Source organism: Mercenaria mercenaria, chromosome 10, assembly GCF_021730395.1.
Source record: "Mercenaria mercenaria strain notata chromosome 10, MADL_Memer_1, whole genome shotgun sequence".
NCBI lineage: Eukaryota > Metazoa > Mollusca > Bivalvia > Venerida > Veneridae > Mercenaria > Mercenaria mercenaria.
The window spans coordinates 55,361,384-55,377,870 of record NC_069370.1 but is presented as its reverse complement, the minus strand read 5'-3'; the positions used below and the strand labels follow the sequence as shown (position 1 = coordinate 55,377,870).

The following is a 16,487-nucleotide window of genomic DNA, read 5'->3' as shown; positions in this document are numbered from 1 at the left end:
CTTCTTGCTATAAGGCACAAACGGTAAGGTGAACCCTAATGGCACGGAAAGGGAAGTTCTACTTCGTCTTACGTTCTCGCTGCAAATGAGTCCGTTTGATTTCGATTTATTTACTTTACAAGAAATTTGAGGAACGTACGGAGGAGGCTGCATCCAACAGTGCTGTATGCATTACTGAAAGCTGACAAAGGGACAATTATGAGAATGCTGCAGTTAAGATGGCTTCGGCGTTTAATTACTTCGGGATAATGCATAAAGTTAGATGTGAAGTATGTGATACTATTTTCCAAGTTGATCCTCGCACAAGCTAACAGACGCAGAACATTTATTAAATGCAAATCATTACAATCCAATTTTCGAGGGAATAATTAAATCATTGCGCAATCAAGGAAATCTTTCTGGAAAAAGGACAAACGTTTCTCTTGGATTTATTCCCATAATTTCAATATGACTTGTTCTGTTTTATTGCATTGCAAATGTGTGCAATTGTTTTTTCTCAAATTTATTTTAGTTTTGACTAGACTCGTCTGACAGAAACTAACTTGTCGGTCAAACCCGAGACAGTTATATGATTATAAAAGTTAACCGTATCTGTACATCTTGAGCACTTACAGGCAAAGAAGACAATACAAGCTTCAAGATTTTTTATCTCCGTATTTCTGAATAAAAATCATGCTATGTTGCTGATAGCAACAGCAATGGCGGAAAGATTGAGCTGTAACCAGTACTATTTTTATTAAAATCCAAGTAACGCTTCTCTTGAAATAACACAATATGAAAAGAACAGTATCTCAAACGGGCGAACTGTTTGTAATGGTGTAAGAAAATTGCCATAGATTTTCCCTAAAGTTTCAGAAGATGGAGTTACATGTACCAAAAACAATTATTTCCATTTTATCCGTTACCTCTCCAGCTGAAATGTTGGAAAATGGTGATACAATTTTACAGACCATCGGCCAATTATATTTTATTCATATTGAATGAAATTAAATTACTCAACAACAACAACTCAAAGTTTAACACTTTTCTTCTAACGAAAGAAGGGAGATTTATTTAGTGAACGTTTCGCTGAGGACAGACATGTTGTAAGTTTTCTACCACCAAATAGAAAACTTCTTTCTAAAGACTCTTGTAAATTCGAGTTTATTCATTATTTAGGATAATGCATCCTGGCTATTTTCAGTAAATTATTGGTATATTTTTGCAAAATGTTATAGCTATATTGTATCATTTACCGTCTGTTCCTAAATTTTTGTAAACTAGTTTTATATTAAAAATTGTCTTTGTTTTTTACTCATATTTTGATATAAATTGTATATCTGTGATTGAAATAACACAAGGTGTGAACATAGTCAACTATCACTATTTATTTTAGAATTATCGTGAAAAAAACAGTGCTTTAAGACAAAGTGATGTTTCCAGCGCATCTTCCGAATAATCATGCGATGGGTAAGAAATGTGAAATGAGTTCAGTTCGCGAAATTGACTGGCTCAGAAATTGTGAAGATTTACAATTTTTTTATATCCAATCAAATATCAAGCGAACTTGTTATATCTTATAAAAACACTTTTTAGATTATACTGACTGTTTATATCAGTGAATATAAAAAATCATTTGATGCCTGTGTACAAATGAAATATTCTCCGGACACGATAATTTACACATAAGGTACAGAGTTTAGAAGGATTTTGTAAGTTGTCAGATTTGATTTTTAATTTACAGAAATTCGGGTAACAATCATCAGCATGCCAATATCCCTCTAGTTCGTCAATGTTTATTCTGAAGGAGTGTGCACAAGCTCCAACTAATCCTGTGATTCAGTCTAGAAAATTGTAGTATAAAGATACATACATAATTGCAGAGTAGTTTCCCAATTTGAAGAAATAATGCTTTATTTAGCTCAAATTACAAATGTAAGGGGGTCGTTGTTTACGCATTTCTAGCATGTGAAAGGGAAAACTATGAATATTATAATAATTAAAACAAACAAATTGTCTAAAACATTTTAGTTTAGATCTTCAAAGAATTCAGCCATTTCAGTGAATATCAAGACATAATCCGCCTAAAATTATCCACACAGGCATTTAATGATAAAAGAGGTGTAAATTCCTACGTTCTACACTCGTAAAAGAACATGAACATGAACTATTTAATGCCTTCCTCGTTTGTGAGAGATATTTATGGCTGATTTATACCCGTTAATTTACTCTTGAATTAAGACATTGCCTGTGATATTTCTGAATGAACACATAAAATCGAAATGTTTTTAGTAGTGGGAAGAAACGATTGGCCTTTTCTACTAAACAGAATGAGCTATTTCTGTATGAAATAGAGATAAACGGATTGCCACATATCGTAAAAGAGTACTAAGTATCTGTATTATCTGTATTTAGGAGGCATAGGTCTGTTATCATTTCGGTGTTTTCGCCTTTTTGATCGCGGCTGCCGCGATCATTTTGAATAGGACAAGTATATACGCACTGGGGAAAATATCTCATGATGGACCTGTGAATTCTTTACTTATGGGTGAAACAGGTCTCATAAGCGTAAATACGACTAGCTTCTACTGATTATAAAACATACCGTACGATTTGTTGTGAATTAACTGTTGTTGTACTTTTAGTAGTTCAACCGCCACCCTTGTTTAAGAGCAACATTTAAAAAACACGTTTTCTTTTTATCCTCAAGTAATAAGTAAGTAGACTCGCCCAGTTTAATCAATCTAGACGCACAATCTAATTTTAGACATAGAGCACGTACTTCACCCGATTTACATTCGGAACATTTTCACGCGTTTCGGGCTTTATCGTATGTTTAACATGGGATTTTTTGAACCGTCCAAAGATGTTGGAAATGTCTCATTGTTTATTTTTTTAATAATACTGTTACTGCTTTCATTGTCTACCACTTTTTTTCCACCCTTGCCTGAAAAAAACAGTAATGAGTTTGTACACTGTTCAGACAATTGTGCTCTTTTGAAATTTAACCAAACACAAGTTTACCTGCATAAACAGAAAGCATGATATGTCACCATCCGCGGATCCAGAAGGGAGGGGAGGGGGGAGGACCGGGGGTCCGGACCCCCTCTGGAAAATCTTTAAAAAAGGAAAGAAGACAAGAAGGAAAGAAAATGTTTTTCGAAAAAGGCAACATTAGGACTGCATGTAAAGTATATACGGCTGCTGCTACATACGACCCCGACATAATTCATATTATTTATCTAAAAGAAACTAAGAATCTTACCTTCAAGAAAGCTTGATTTTATCATTTTCCCAAATTTGACCATTTGACTTGTTCTAAAAACAGATTACGGTAAATAACCTGATCATGGTGTGCATGTGGGAAAAGGAAAATTCTTTTTTTCAGTAAAAGGGTGACAGATTTTTTCTGAAAAGGTCAGCAAGAATGTTTTTTATTCCATCGTATTATATCTATATATAAACACTTGGGTATCATTTATTTATGACAGAAGAGCGGCCACTAGCTCAAATTTCTAGCGTGTAACGCAATTCCCTTGTACATTTCACCTAATTTAATATTTGAACTACATAGTATCTGTGTAAAGCAAACAGTGCTGTGTGTAAGGCTAAAGTTCTTCATACTATTACATAAAATTATATACATATATGTAGTAAGAATATTTAATGCAAGTAACACAGCGATTTTTAAATTATGAAAGGGATTGACTTGATTCTTTACAAATTGATTGGTCAGTGAGCGAAAGTGCAGTGTCAAAGAACCATAACTCTAGCTGACCTCATTTTTGAATTATTTTCTCTTATGTGAAAAAAGAATTTTCAGAGCAGAATTTGAAAAACTGTAAGAAGGAATGATTTGATACTTCACGAAAATATTTTTATTTGTTATTGAGAGGAAGTGCAGTAACCAAGACCTATAACTCTAGCTGACCCCATTTTTGTATTAACTCCCTTTATGTAAAAAACCTTATCCGGAAACTATGAAAGGGATTGACTTGATACTTTACATGTAGACAGAAGTCAGTTAGAGGATATGCAATGTCAAAGAACCATAACTCAAGCTGACCCCATTTTTGAGTCATCTCTTACGTGAAAAAAAGGCTTGTCCAGAGCATAACTTTAAATCTATAAGAGGGATTAACTTAATATTTTAAATATTCATAGAAATCAGTAAGGAAGAGTGCAATGTCAATGAACCATAACTCTAACTTACCCTGTTTTTGAATTATATCCCTTTATGTATGAAACTTTTTAAGGTGTATTATTTGAATAGTATTAAAATGATTGATTTAGTACTTCATACATTTATAGAGGTCAGTGAGAGGAAGTGAAAAAACTAAGAACCATAACTCTAGCTGGCCTCGTTTTTAATTATCTCCCTTTGTGTTAAAAAGTTTGTCCAGAGCATCTTACCTTAACTTTAACAGATAATTTCTTCAAACTTTAAATTCTTATAGAACACATTGAAAGGGAGTGCAGTACATATAAACAATAACTCTAGATCACCCTATTTTTATTATCTCCCTTATGTATAAAAGATTGGCCGGAGAATAACTTGAAAACAATAACAAAAGGATCATGATGACCCTATATCGCTCACCTGTTAGACTTGGCATTGGAATCATCAAGATAAAATTTTCTGACCAAGTTTCATGAAGATAGGGTCATAAATATGCCCTATACAGTGTTAACAAGGTTTTCCTTTGATTTGAGTGATGATCTAATTTTTGTTTTGACCCCACATGACCCAGTTACAAACATAGCCTAGGAATCATCAAGTTTCTTGACGATAGGGTCATAATTATGGCCTCTAGATTGTTAACAAGCTTTTCCTTTGATTTGAGCGGATGACCTAGTTTTTGACCCCAGATGACCCAGTTTCGCATTTGGCCTAAGAATCATCAAGATAAACATTCTGACCAAGTTGCATGAAGATAGGTCATAAATTTGGCCTCAAGGGTGTTAACAAACTTTTCCTTTGATTTGAACGGGTGACCTAGTTTTTAATCCCATATGATCCAGTTTTGTACTTGGCATAGGAATTATCAAGATAAATATTCTGATCAAGTTTCATGAACACAGGGACATGAATGTGATTTTCCTTTGATTTGACCTGGTGACCTAGTTTTTGCCCCACATGACCCAGTTTTTTACTTGGCCTATAGATTATCAAGATAAACATTCTGTGCAAGTTTGTTTCAAATCAAAACATAACTGAAACTTCTATATGCCTGAAAGGCCAAAACAGAAAATTTCTAGGATCCATGATGAAATCTACCCGGTTTTCGCAAGGAACCGATCTTATTGTGACTTAAGTTGTATGTAAGTGTGGTTTAAATCGAATGTAAAATGTCACTCCTATCATGTTCACAAGGTAAAAAATAACAAATTTTGGCTCTTTCAGTGGTCAATCAGGGACCGTAACTCTGGAACCTATCACTGGATCTGACTTGGAATCCAAGATCTATTGTTGTTTAAGATAAGTTTGTATCAAATCGAACCTTAAATGAAGTCTCTATATGGCTGCAAAAGCCAAAATTGCAATTTTTGGCCCTTTAATGTACCATAACTCTGGAACTCATAACCGGATCTGGCCAGTTGTCGAAAGAACCGAGATATTATGTCATTACAAGTTGTGTGCAAGTTGATTAAAACTGAATGCAAAATGCGGTCTCTATTGTGTTCACAAGAAATTGTGGACAGACGACGACGGACGAAGGGCGATCACAAAAGCTCACCTTGTCACTACGTGACAGGTGAGCTAAAAAGATCGACTATTTACTTAACACATTTATTTAGGTCTTTGAGAGGAAATGCAGTGACTAAGAACCATAACTCTATATGACCTTGTTTTTGAACTGTCCCCTTTTTCTGATATTTGCTTCGGGAAGCATCCATCGGTGTTACCGATTGCCTTGTTTTTCCAGATATGTCATTTCAAATGTTATTAAAGCTCTATATAATATACATAATTTATATAATTAGTAAGGTAACCTATGTTTCAGGAATAGCTTCGACTTAAAGTCACTTTTAGCACCAAAAAAACAAGAGTCCATATGAAAAGCCACACACACAATACGAAAATTCAGCCGATGTACGCAAACACAAGTAAGCATTTGAAAAGTAAAAATGCACTGATCTATAAACAAGACAGAAGTTGAGATGAGCACAGTTCATGTATTAATAATTTTTTCAAGACAGTTTAACTGAATTGATCTAAATTATCAAGAAGCTGCCAAAAATCAAAATGTTCTTCATGCTCTTAAAAATCCATAGAATGATGTATAGTTTGTAATTATTGGTTACGTATAACCGTAAAGAAATTATAAACGCGGGTTCTTGATTTAAAAATCATAAAATAAGAGATATTTGCAATAATATTGTCAAATCCTATTTACCAAAACATTTATGTACTAATAGACATATCTTCATTAAGATTTAGTCTTAGTCTTTAATCATATGTGTTTTAGCAGTACTATACATCAGGTTTGCAATAGTATACACACTGTATACATGTTTGATAAACACATTATAAATGTGCACTGCCACTAATAAACTGGCTGTTTTTTAACAATCAACCGTTTTTACATGACATTTAATTAAGAATGTAGCTCTGTATATACAGTAAAGTTAAAAACATTTGATGAGGATTTTACACATTTGAAGAAATATCTAAAGATAATAATGTTTTAGTTGGCCATTGGATGTCTTTAACATTTAAATGATCATAAAAATCTTGTTAATCTGACACAGCTCTGTCTAAAACATATTTGCTATGTGTATATGCAATTGGTGACAGACCTATACAAAGATTTCAGTGTTGCATTGTACGATTTTCTTCAAAAATAAATGACAAAGGTTGTATCCGAGTGAACTTAGACGTGCTTTCTTTACTTAATCCTCACGCAGAACATTCGCCTTGTCCGGTATTCAAATTTTTGGAAAACCCAGCAATTATGTTACGATATGATACATGTATGTTGTTCGTATCACAACAAGCAAAACTGCTATTTCCCCCGTGAAATACTGTATAAAGCAATACGGTTACGATATGATACATGTATGTTGTTCGTATTAGAACAAGCAAAACTGCTATTTTCACCATGAAATACTTATCTATACCACTTAACATTTACTGATACTGCTAATGAAAGCTTTTAGCTGAATGAGTTACATTACACCCCATATATTTTTTAATTTGGTCAGTCGCGTAGCAGCAATAATTTACGGGACATTTTTCGTTTGTCATACATTCTGAAATGGTTAGTGGCATTGAGTCAGACTTGTGTCAGTATTAAATGTTTATTTACCATTAAATGGGCTTTGTTACTACTTTCAATGTGAAACCAATTTAAAATTTGTATGTAAACTTATGTTTTAATTTCTGAATCAGTAGGATTTTCTGTGACTCACTAGATCTTTTGATATTGCCATACTTCAACAATCTGAAGAAATATGCACGATTTGCCTAAAACTTCAACCTAAAATTAGTATCAATCCGAAAAAGAAAACAGTGGTAGAAATAGTTTTCTCTTTCATTTCTTCTGTACGTGTAATTACAATTTTCAATGCAAATATTTGTAAATGTAAAAACGTTAAATATGATATTTTTTACAATTATTATTTTGAACGTATCCACGTATCCGTGTTTAATTTTCGTGATGAAATAATGCACGGAGAGGCACCAGGGGTCTTCCTCCACCATTAAAGCTGGAATGTCGCCGTATGACCTATCATGTGTCGGTGCGACGTTAAATCCAACAAAAACATGTTTAATTTACCCTTAAAATAAAGAATATTTATCTCGGAGATGCACGCAAGTAAAAGCATTTTATTAATGCTTCACGTCTGTTTTAAAGCTAAAAACGTCTGTAAAAGACTATACCAGTGAAATACATTCACAAATGAAAACTGACCAGAAATACAGTTCAGTTGTACAGAGTAAAAAATACAGGTCTTAAAATACAGCTGATGATATTTTGTGAAACATTTGTATTGTCAAGTGTCATTCAAGCATTTGGCTTTGACGGGATATAAATAAATCTAGAGAGACATCTCGTCATAAATATTGGAATTTTGTAAAATCTATACTGTTGTAAAATTCGACATATTTATAGCTGTTACTTTTTATTCGTCTAAGGATAAACGAAACAAAATTGCAACCATGTGCGTGAAATTAGCCAGAGCAGCCAGAGTAGCCAGAGTTCAGCCAGAGTTTAGCCAGAGTAGCCAGAGTTCAGCCAGAGTTTAGCCAGAGTAGCCAGAAATCAGCCAGAGTAGCCAGAGAAGGCAGAACTCTGGTTACTCTGGCTAGCCAGAGTAGCCAGAGTTCAGCTAGAGAAGTCATAACTCTGGTTACTCTGGCTGGCCAGAGTAGCCCGAGTTCAGCCAGAGAAGACATAGCTCTCGTTACTCTGGCTGGCCAGAGTAGCCAGAGTTCAGCAAGAGTAGTCAGAACTCTGGTTAGTTGCTCTGGCTGGCCAGAGTATCTAGAGTTTAGCAAGAGTAGCCAGAGTTCATCCAGTATCTAGAACTCTGATTACTCTGGCTGGCCAGAGTAGCCAGAATTTAACCAGGGTAGGCAGAGTTCTAGAATTTTAACATGTTCTGGCTACTATGGTTAGTCAAAGTAGCCACAGTAGCCCGAGTCACCAGGATATCATTTGCTCTGGTTACTCTGCCTGTTTCTAACAGAATAGCCAGAGTTCAGCCAGAGAAGCTAGAGTTTATAGGATTTTAACATGTTCTGGCTACTCTGGTCAGCCAGAGAAACCAGGTACCACGTTCGCAAAATATTTTCAGTCTAAGCTAAGTTTAATAATGAAACTTAATATGTCATTTTTATCTTAATAGCATATTTATTTTCATGTACATGTGTTTTTTACTTTCAATTTGGTGCCATTTTTTAACAGAAGGAATATGAGACAATACACTGGGGATAAAATATGCCATGAATAAAATCCAGAATGGGTCAGTGCAAAACAAAAGACCATGACAGCCAAGTCGCACTGCACCAGATCATAGTCCAGTGTGGTATGGCATACAGCCGTATAAGTACTGAAGATCCAGGATGGATCGGTGTCGTATCTACCCTTCGTTGGAGGCAGGCTACTTTGTAAAATTACAACTTATATATACGATGTCCGACTTTCTACGGATTTACCCTATAAAAAGAAAACATACCTAAGCATTATTTACAATGTATATAAACAAACAGCCTTTGCACAGACCCGTTTATTTTATTTTATTTTATTTTATTTGAAAGTGTCATTTTCTGATTCGTGTTACTCTTAACTTTGTTCGGAAATCATGCCGTCTTACTGTTTCTTTGTTGTTGTTGTTGTTGTTGTTATTTTATTTGATACTTTTAGGCTTGTTATAAAGATTTTCAATCTACCAGAAATAAATAGACCTGTTCGCTTTAATCTTTGTGAATTTCAGCCTTCGTATACAACACACACAACACGCAACAGGTCTAACTTTTTATTTACATTATAATTATGTACAACAGTTAGTGTAACCTAATCTGTATAATATGATTTTCATGAAAAAAAGGTCATACATTTTAAAAATGACTCTAGTTCACATGTTTGTCTGTATTTTCTCTGGCTGTTCTGGCCAGCCAGAGTAACCAGAACCCGTGCGCATTTCCTGGTTACTAAGGCCAGTCAGAGTAGCCAGACTATGTAAAAATTATGAAACAGGCTGTCCTGGTCAGCCATAGTAACCACAGTTCTGATAAATCTGGTTAAACTCTGGCTACTCTGGCTGACCAGAGTAGCTAGAACATATTAAAATCCTAGAACGTCTGACTACTCTGGCTGCTGTCTGAAAAATAAGACAATTTTTTGAAGTCCGTTTTATGAATCACTTGATACATATAAAACAATAAAAAATCAAATCTGAGAGAATCAAAAGGGTCATTTCGCAATAGGTATTACCGTATTTATTTTCTATGGCTATTCGGGCTAGCCTGGGTAGCTAGAACCAATGAATATCTGGAAATTCTGGCTGTTCTGACTGGTCAGAGTAGCCAGAGCAACTGTTATCCTGGTTACTCGGCTACTCTGGCCAGCTAGAGTAACCAGATTTCTGGCTACTCTGGTTGAACTCTGGCTGAACTCTGGCCAGCCATAGTGACCAGAGTTCTGGCTACTTTGGGTACTATAAATAGCCACTTGAAAATAGTTATTAACTTGAAATTCAGTTTTAAACATGATATTTAGATAGAAATGACATATGAGTCACGCCATGAGAAAACCAATATAGTGGGTTTGAGACCAGATTGGATCCAGACCAGCCTGCGCGTCAGAATCCATGCTGTTCGCTAACAGATTCTCCAAGTCCAATACGCTTTAAAAGCGAACACCATGGATCCTGACCAGACTGCGCAGATGCGCAGCCTGTTCTGGATCCATGCTGGTCGCAAAGACACTATGTTTGTTTTCTTATGGCACGGCTCAATTATTAAATTTCATAATCAAATTCAACTAAGACTGGAAAACTTTTGTGAACATGGGACCTGGTTACTCTGGCTATTCTGGCTGACCAGAGTTGCAAAAACATGTTAAAATCCTACAAACTCAGGCTACTCTGGCCAACCAAAGTAACGAGCAAATGAAATCCTGGTGACTGGGGCTACTCCGGATGCTCTGGCTAACCAGAGTAGTCAGAACATGTTAAAATCCTAGAAACACTTGCTGCTCTGGTTGAACTTTGGCTACTCTGGCGTTCTGGCTACTCTAAATAGCCACTTGAAAATATTAATTAACTTGAAATTCAGTTTACGCATGCTATTAAGATAGAAATAACATATTAAGTTTCATAATCAAATTCAACTAAGACGGAAAATGTTTGTGAACTAGGTTACTCTGGCTACTCTTAAAATCCTAGAAACTCTGGCTACTCTGGCCAGCCAGACTAACCAAAGCAAATAAAATCCAGGCGACTCGGGCTATTCTGGATTCTATGGCTGACCAGAGTAGCCAGAACATTTTAACATCCTAGAAACTTTGGCTTTTCTTGCTGAACTCTGGCTACTCTGGCTGAACTCTGGCTACTCTAGCCAGCCAGAGTAACCAGAGTTATGACTTCTCTTGCTGAACTCTGGCTACTCTGGCCAGTCAGAGTAACCAGAGTTATGATTTATCTGGCTGAACTCTGGCTACTCTGGACAGCCAGAGTAACCAGAGTTATGACTTCTCTGGCTGAACTCTGGCTGCTCTGGCTAATTTCACGCACATATTGCAACCCTACGAACCTTTGCGAAAAATTAAAAGAGAACCATTTAAATTGTTAAAGTGCGGTGTTTAGTTTTGCAATTTGAAAAAATGTTAGATGAAAGATGAATGTTAGATAAAAAATTCATAAACTTCTTTCCTTATTACAATTCGCCGATCATCATTTTTAAAGATATTTCTTGTTATATTTACACTAGTTATATGTTTTACAGCAAATCTAATTGCATGATTTGAACTGTACCACAGTTATTCTGCAGCTGTTAAGTAAAATCTACATGTATAATCAACTTGCTGTTAGACATAATCTGCAGGTGTAAAATTGAAATGATCATACCTGTAATTTTGAACCTCAATTGATGCATTTTACAGTTGTACAAGCAATTCAGTATATAACATCGTTAAATACGTAAAATTCTACACTTTCATACACGTCACAAAAGATTCGTACAATTTCATTGCACGGAACCAAATTTTAATTGACCGCATTTCGAATATGAAATGACAAAAGAAAGGGGTTTAGAGGAAAAAAACTACCAAAGAAAATACAGCATGCTAGGTATGTTTTAAAACAAATGTATGCATCAAAAATGACTGTACTGTTTGAAACTTGCAATGTATAAAACGCATTTTATGGTAAAGAGGTGTCGTTAAAAACAGTTATACATTACGAAACATCAAAACCAAATTTTGATCTTCCATTTTCCATTATAGATTTGGCCTACCACTATCCTCATAAAAAGCAAAAAGTGAAATCCAAAAAGTGGATTAGCCGAGTTTTCTTCCGGAAGGTAACTGAATGATGCAATTTAGCTATGAAGCATTCCCAAACGACATACGAACTAGTGCCAAATAGATATATCAGGTTGATCTGTAATGTCGGTAAAATTTATAATAACTGTAATCAGTTTTATTGAACAAGTTAGTGAAACAACTGTTACCGAGATCAGTGAAATATGCAAATCCTAAAACATATCAGAAAACATTGTAAAAGATTTGATAGTTTATTAAATTATAAAATTAATATTTCTTCAAGATATCATATTTCTTAGTTCTTCTTGAAACGATGACTTTTATAATTCTACAGATGCTAATAAAAAGCTTCCAACAGAACAAGTACTACTATCGCGTAAGAAATTGCAATAGTAGCCTGGCGTCTTCACAGATATCCAAATGCGCATCTTTCATTAAGATTGATTATTTTAGATAGGGTAAAATGGGGTAACTGGGACAATGGGGAAACTGGGACACTTTACACTTTTCAGTAAATTGGGGTAAATATTGGTTACGTTCCCTAAATAAGATCATATGTTGAAAAAGAACATTCAGTGTTAAAGCCTATTATGACAAAACTTTTCTGCCGATGGATTGGAAAATATTTTAAGAATCGATTTTCTTAGACATATGTTGAGAGTATTACTAATTAAATAAAAATAAGAAAACATAAAATTACACGCTGTAAATAATTATGCCTATTTTTTTCAGATGGTGCATTAAAATATTCTCGTTATGTTCCTGTCTAGTGAAACGCACAGTTGAAATAGTCGTCCGACTTTCTAGATATGTTTGCTTATATGTGGTCGGTATATCAATAAGATCTTAAAGATATTTAATGTCGGTACCGTAACGGCTTGATCTTAAATGTGACGTCAATTTTGACGCAAGAAGCTGGTTCTTGTATACATGTAATATCGCATTTAACTTGTTTGAAATATTGAAGCGTATTATGTATCATTGCAAATCAAGGACATGGCATTAGCTTAACTCTGGTGCAACTACTGAATTTTCTACCCGATACCAAGTTTACATGATCTAACTCACTGTTTAGTCACATAAGTTTATTTAAAGGGAGATCGTTCCGTGAACCCCTCCCACTCATTCCGCGTAAAATATGGTGAGTTTAGAATTTTTGATAGTCTAATACGCTAGTACTGATATTTCTTTCATGTTTAAAGAAACTGCCGGCAAATCTTATATTAATAAGTAGTATTTATACTAGGTGAAGCGCAGGAACCAACTGACAGTCAAGCCAACATGGTAGTTCTTTCAGTTAATTACTCCTTTAAAAGATGACATTGTGTCAAATATTCAGGCTAAAGCAAACACCAAATATTGGCCAAACAACACATTTTAGGTACAGTTGCCAATAGTTTCCGAGAGCGTATGCCCATGTGTCCCTCTAGATCTCCTTAACTCTACCTTCATTCCCCTCATATTTCATCCCCTCCTCCCCGAGTCTTCTTGTATGCAAAAAGCTAGTTAATGTCCTTAAAGACACACATTTTAATTGTCCCGTTAATATTTGATAAAATCTATGTTTTAAGACTGTTTAAAATTTTGATCAGTTTCAAGTGTAAAAATCACATATATAAGTACATAATGGATTATGTCAAGTTTATGTTTAATTCATACATAGTTATTTACACTTATAACATTTTTTATTTTAAACGATTTATATAATAAGCATATATTGAAACAAATAATGACATTATTTAGGCAAAAAATGGACAAATTGATTTCTTTATGCATCCTTGTTTTACAAAACAGTCATAAATTGTAATTAATACTGAGCTATATTTTCAGTTTAGAATTCTTTTTTGGTCTGTGGACATGAATGGTTTCATTTGTCATAAATTCGACTGTAATATACATAAATTCTAATAAAACTAAAATGTCCCAAGTTACCCCAACTGGGTGGGGTAACTTGGGACACTTGACCAATGTTTAATTAATTTATAGTTAATCACATGTTATCAGGTATTTGTAAAAGTTTATATTCGTTCATATTATATAGTTTGCGCATACTGAAATATCAATAAATCAAGTTTATATTTTGTCTTTCTAAAATATTACTCAACAGTGTTTCTTTAAGTGTCCCAGTTACCCCATTTTACCCTACTAATTTTAAATGTAGAATATCTTCATCAAATAAATTTTAATTTTCCAAGCACACAAATCAACTGTGGTCATAGACACAGTGTTTAGTGGTCATACCCATTTTTACTGTGATGAGCTATTTAGTATTTTAAACGTAACCAATAGCAGTTTGTTCACAAAGGCATGCAACATAGATACGAAGATGTAATTGTTCGTATTTTCAGATCAAGTTTGCTGCCTCTTGCCACGTTTCTCAAACTGTATCAAAATGTTTTATGTCAATACGTTTTCTATGGCAGCGGCAAGACAGTTTTAACAAAAATAACAAGAGAGGAGAGTTAAATGCCTACTGAGAATATTTTGATGTATTTAACATGGCCAGAAAAAGACATGTTTTAGTCATACAGTCATTATACATTTTGAATGATAACCTCCTAATATGATAATCTGTAAACAAACCTTTTACCATTTGTTTGTTTTCCTTTAACGTTTTTAAACTTTTAATATTGAATGAAACGTGGTTGGTACGAAATGAAAGAATAAACCATTCATTTTCAACATTCAAATGACGAATCAAATACCAATTAACTGTAACCGCATATAGTTACCTAAGGGATATATCAAGGAGTGTCATGCCTATTGCTAAACATTTCTCTCGGCTTGAAATGATCTCATAAGCATGCAGGTTTTTTTCTAAAAGGAAATGTTTAGCTGTGTATTACTTTTCAACATAATGTTACGATTGTCTAAACATCAGTAAATAAATATCTGTACTTAAAATAGTATATCTACTTTATGCTGAACTGGAAGACTAAATTATAGCACCACATTTTGTTTTTTCATTCTGTTTTTCTTGTTAAATTCAAACGCACATTAAGGATAAGATTGAAACATAATTGTTAATTAGCCTTTTCAGTCATCGTGTATGCTGAATGAAACATTTTGTTTTAATATTTTTTGAAGCAATTCATAACACTAAATAACTATTGATACTCATTTGTACAATGTGTCGCACAGAGGTAAAGTACGAGAATAGTAACATTTTTGCTACCAGAATGAAGATCACGTGACTGAAGCAGAAAACGTCAGACTGATATTAGTATAATTCCTAGTATTCAGAATGGTGCAAACTCGTCTTTTATTAGTTTTAATAAATAAAACAAAAAATAGGTACTTCTATACAGGACGACGAAAATAAAATCTGGAAAGTAGATCCCTCGGAAGCACCGAGAACAAGGCAAACAGTGAAAATTGCAGACTCGGTTTGATTGGGTCTATTCATGAGCAGTAATGGAAAATTCAACACTGCCTACGCTCACTAGCACCGGCTTAAGCAGTATTCAATCTTCGAATCTAAATGAGTTGAAATCAATGATCCCGAAGGACCAGAACATATAACAGCACTGAGAGGAAGTCGGGGCGACATTTTACGGCCGCCGCGGGTGTTGTGAAGTAAATAAAATCTGGAAAGTAGAATCTCGAAAAGTTGCACCCGTCTGAAAACGTGTTGCATAAAACATTAAACTGCGCTTTTTCAAAGAGTGTGGATGCATATGTCACAAAACACTTGCAATATTTAAACTAAATTGAACAACACAGCATTTATATCTGTAAAATCTGTAAAAAAAGGATCCTGCAAACATTTCTGAGTATCAGTCAATACGTTGCATATTGTCGTAATACTACTTACTGTTTTAGTCCAAAGTACAACTTTTTGAAAAGGAATGTGTCTTACTTACACTTTCAGAAAACCACAATTACACGTTTTACAAATCTTCAACCTTGGTATCTTATGTTCATTATGAAAATTGTTTACAGCCTTAATAATGAAAAAAATGAACTCTTTCGCCTCACAATGCAAAGTAATTTCTATTAACGTACTTACATTTTTAAGACAGTGTTAATAATTGTAATCCCAAATTTTCTTACATCACAAACAATTTAAAAATTTCTAAATCTATACTAATACATCAAATTAAGAACATTTAATCGAAAGAAAACATGAATACTGTATGCTTACTTATTTTAGCGGTGTACTAATAACAGCGCTTTTAGCGCTATCGCACGTGCGCTAATTCATGTCCGCGCATTAATTTGTCCAAGCATTTTCATTCGATGATGTTTTCTTCGAACTTTTGCAAATAAATTCTCTTGAGAGTTTGCACTAGTTAATATTTTAAGGTTCGTATGATATTCCTGTTTATTGTTCATATTATTATTTTAAATATATGATCATGCAAAATAAAATATTTAAGCTTGTAGTTTGTGTTTTTTCTCATTTGATCAAGCTGTTATCACCTTCGGGCATGTCCGTTGTTGCAGTCGCTCGTTTACGGAAAGGTGTAAACGTTTGCATTAAGACACAATGCATGTAGGACAAAGGGGATTCAATGA

General features: G+C 34.3%; 1 protein-coding gene across 2 annotated transcripts in view; it reads right to left on the bottom strand.

The window, feature by feature from the left end:
- LOC123561503 (uncharacterized) overlaps window positions 1-16,122 on the bottom strand; it is a 56,958-nt gene extending 40,836 nt beyond the window's left edge. The window contains exon 1 of one of the 2 annotated variants that reach the window (XM_045353928.2): window positions 15,979-16,122. The gene's annotated coding sequence lies outside the window, so the exon portion shown is untranslated. Of the gene's footprint in view, window positions 1-3,244; window positions 3,265-15,978 lie in introns of those variants that run through there. The other variant, XM_053553132.1, reaches the window with a different exon arrangement.
- Window positions 16,123-16,487: the final 365 nt, after the last annotated feature.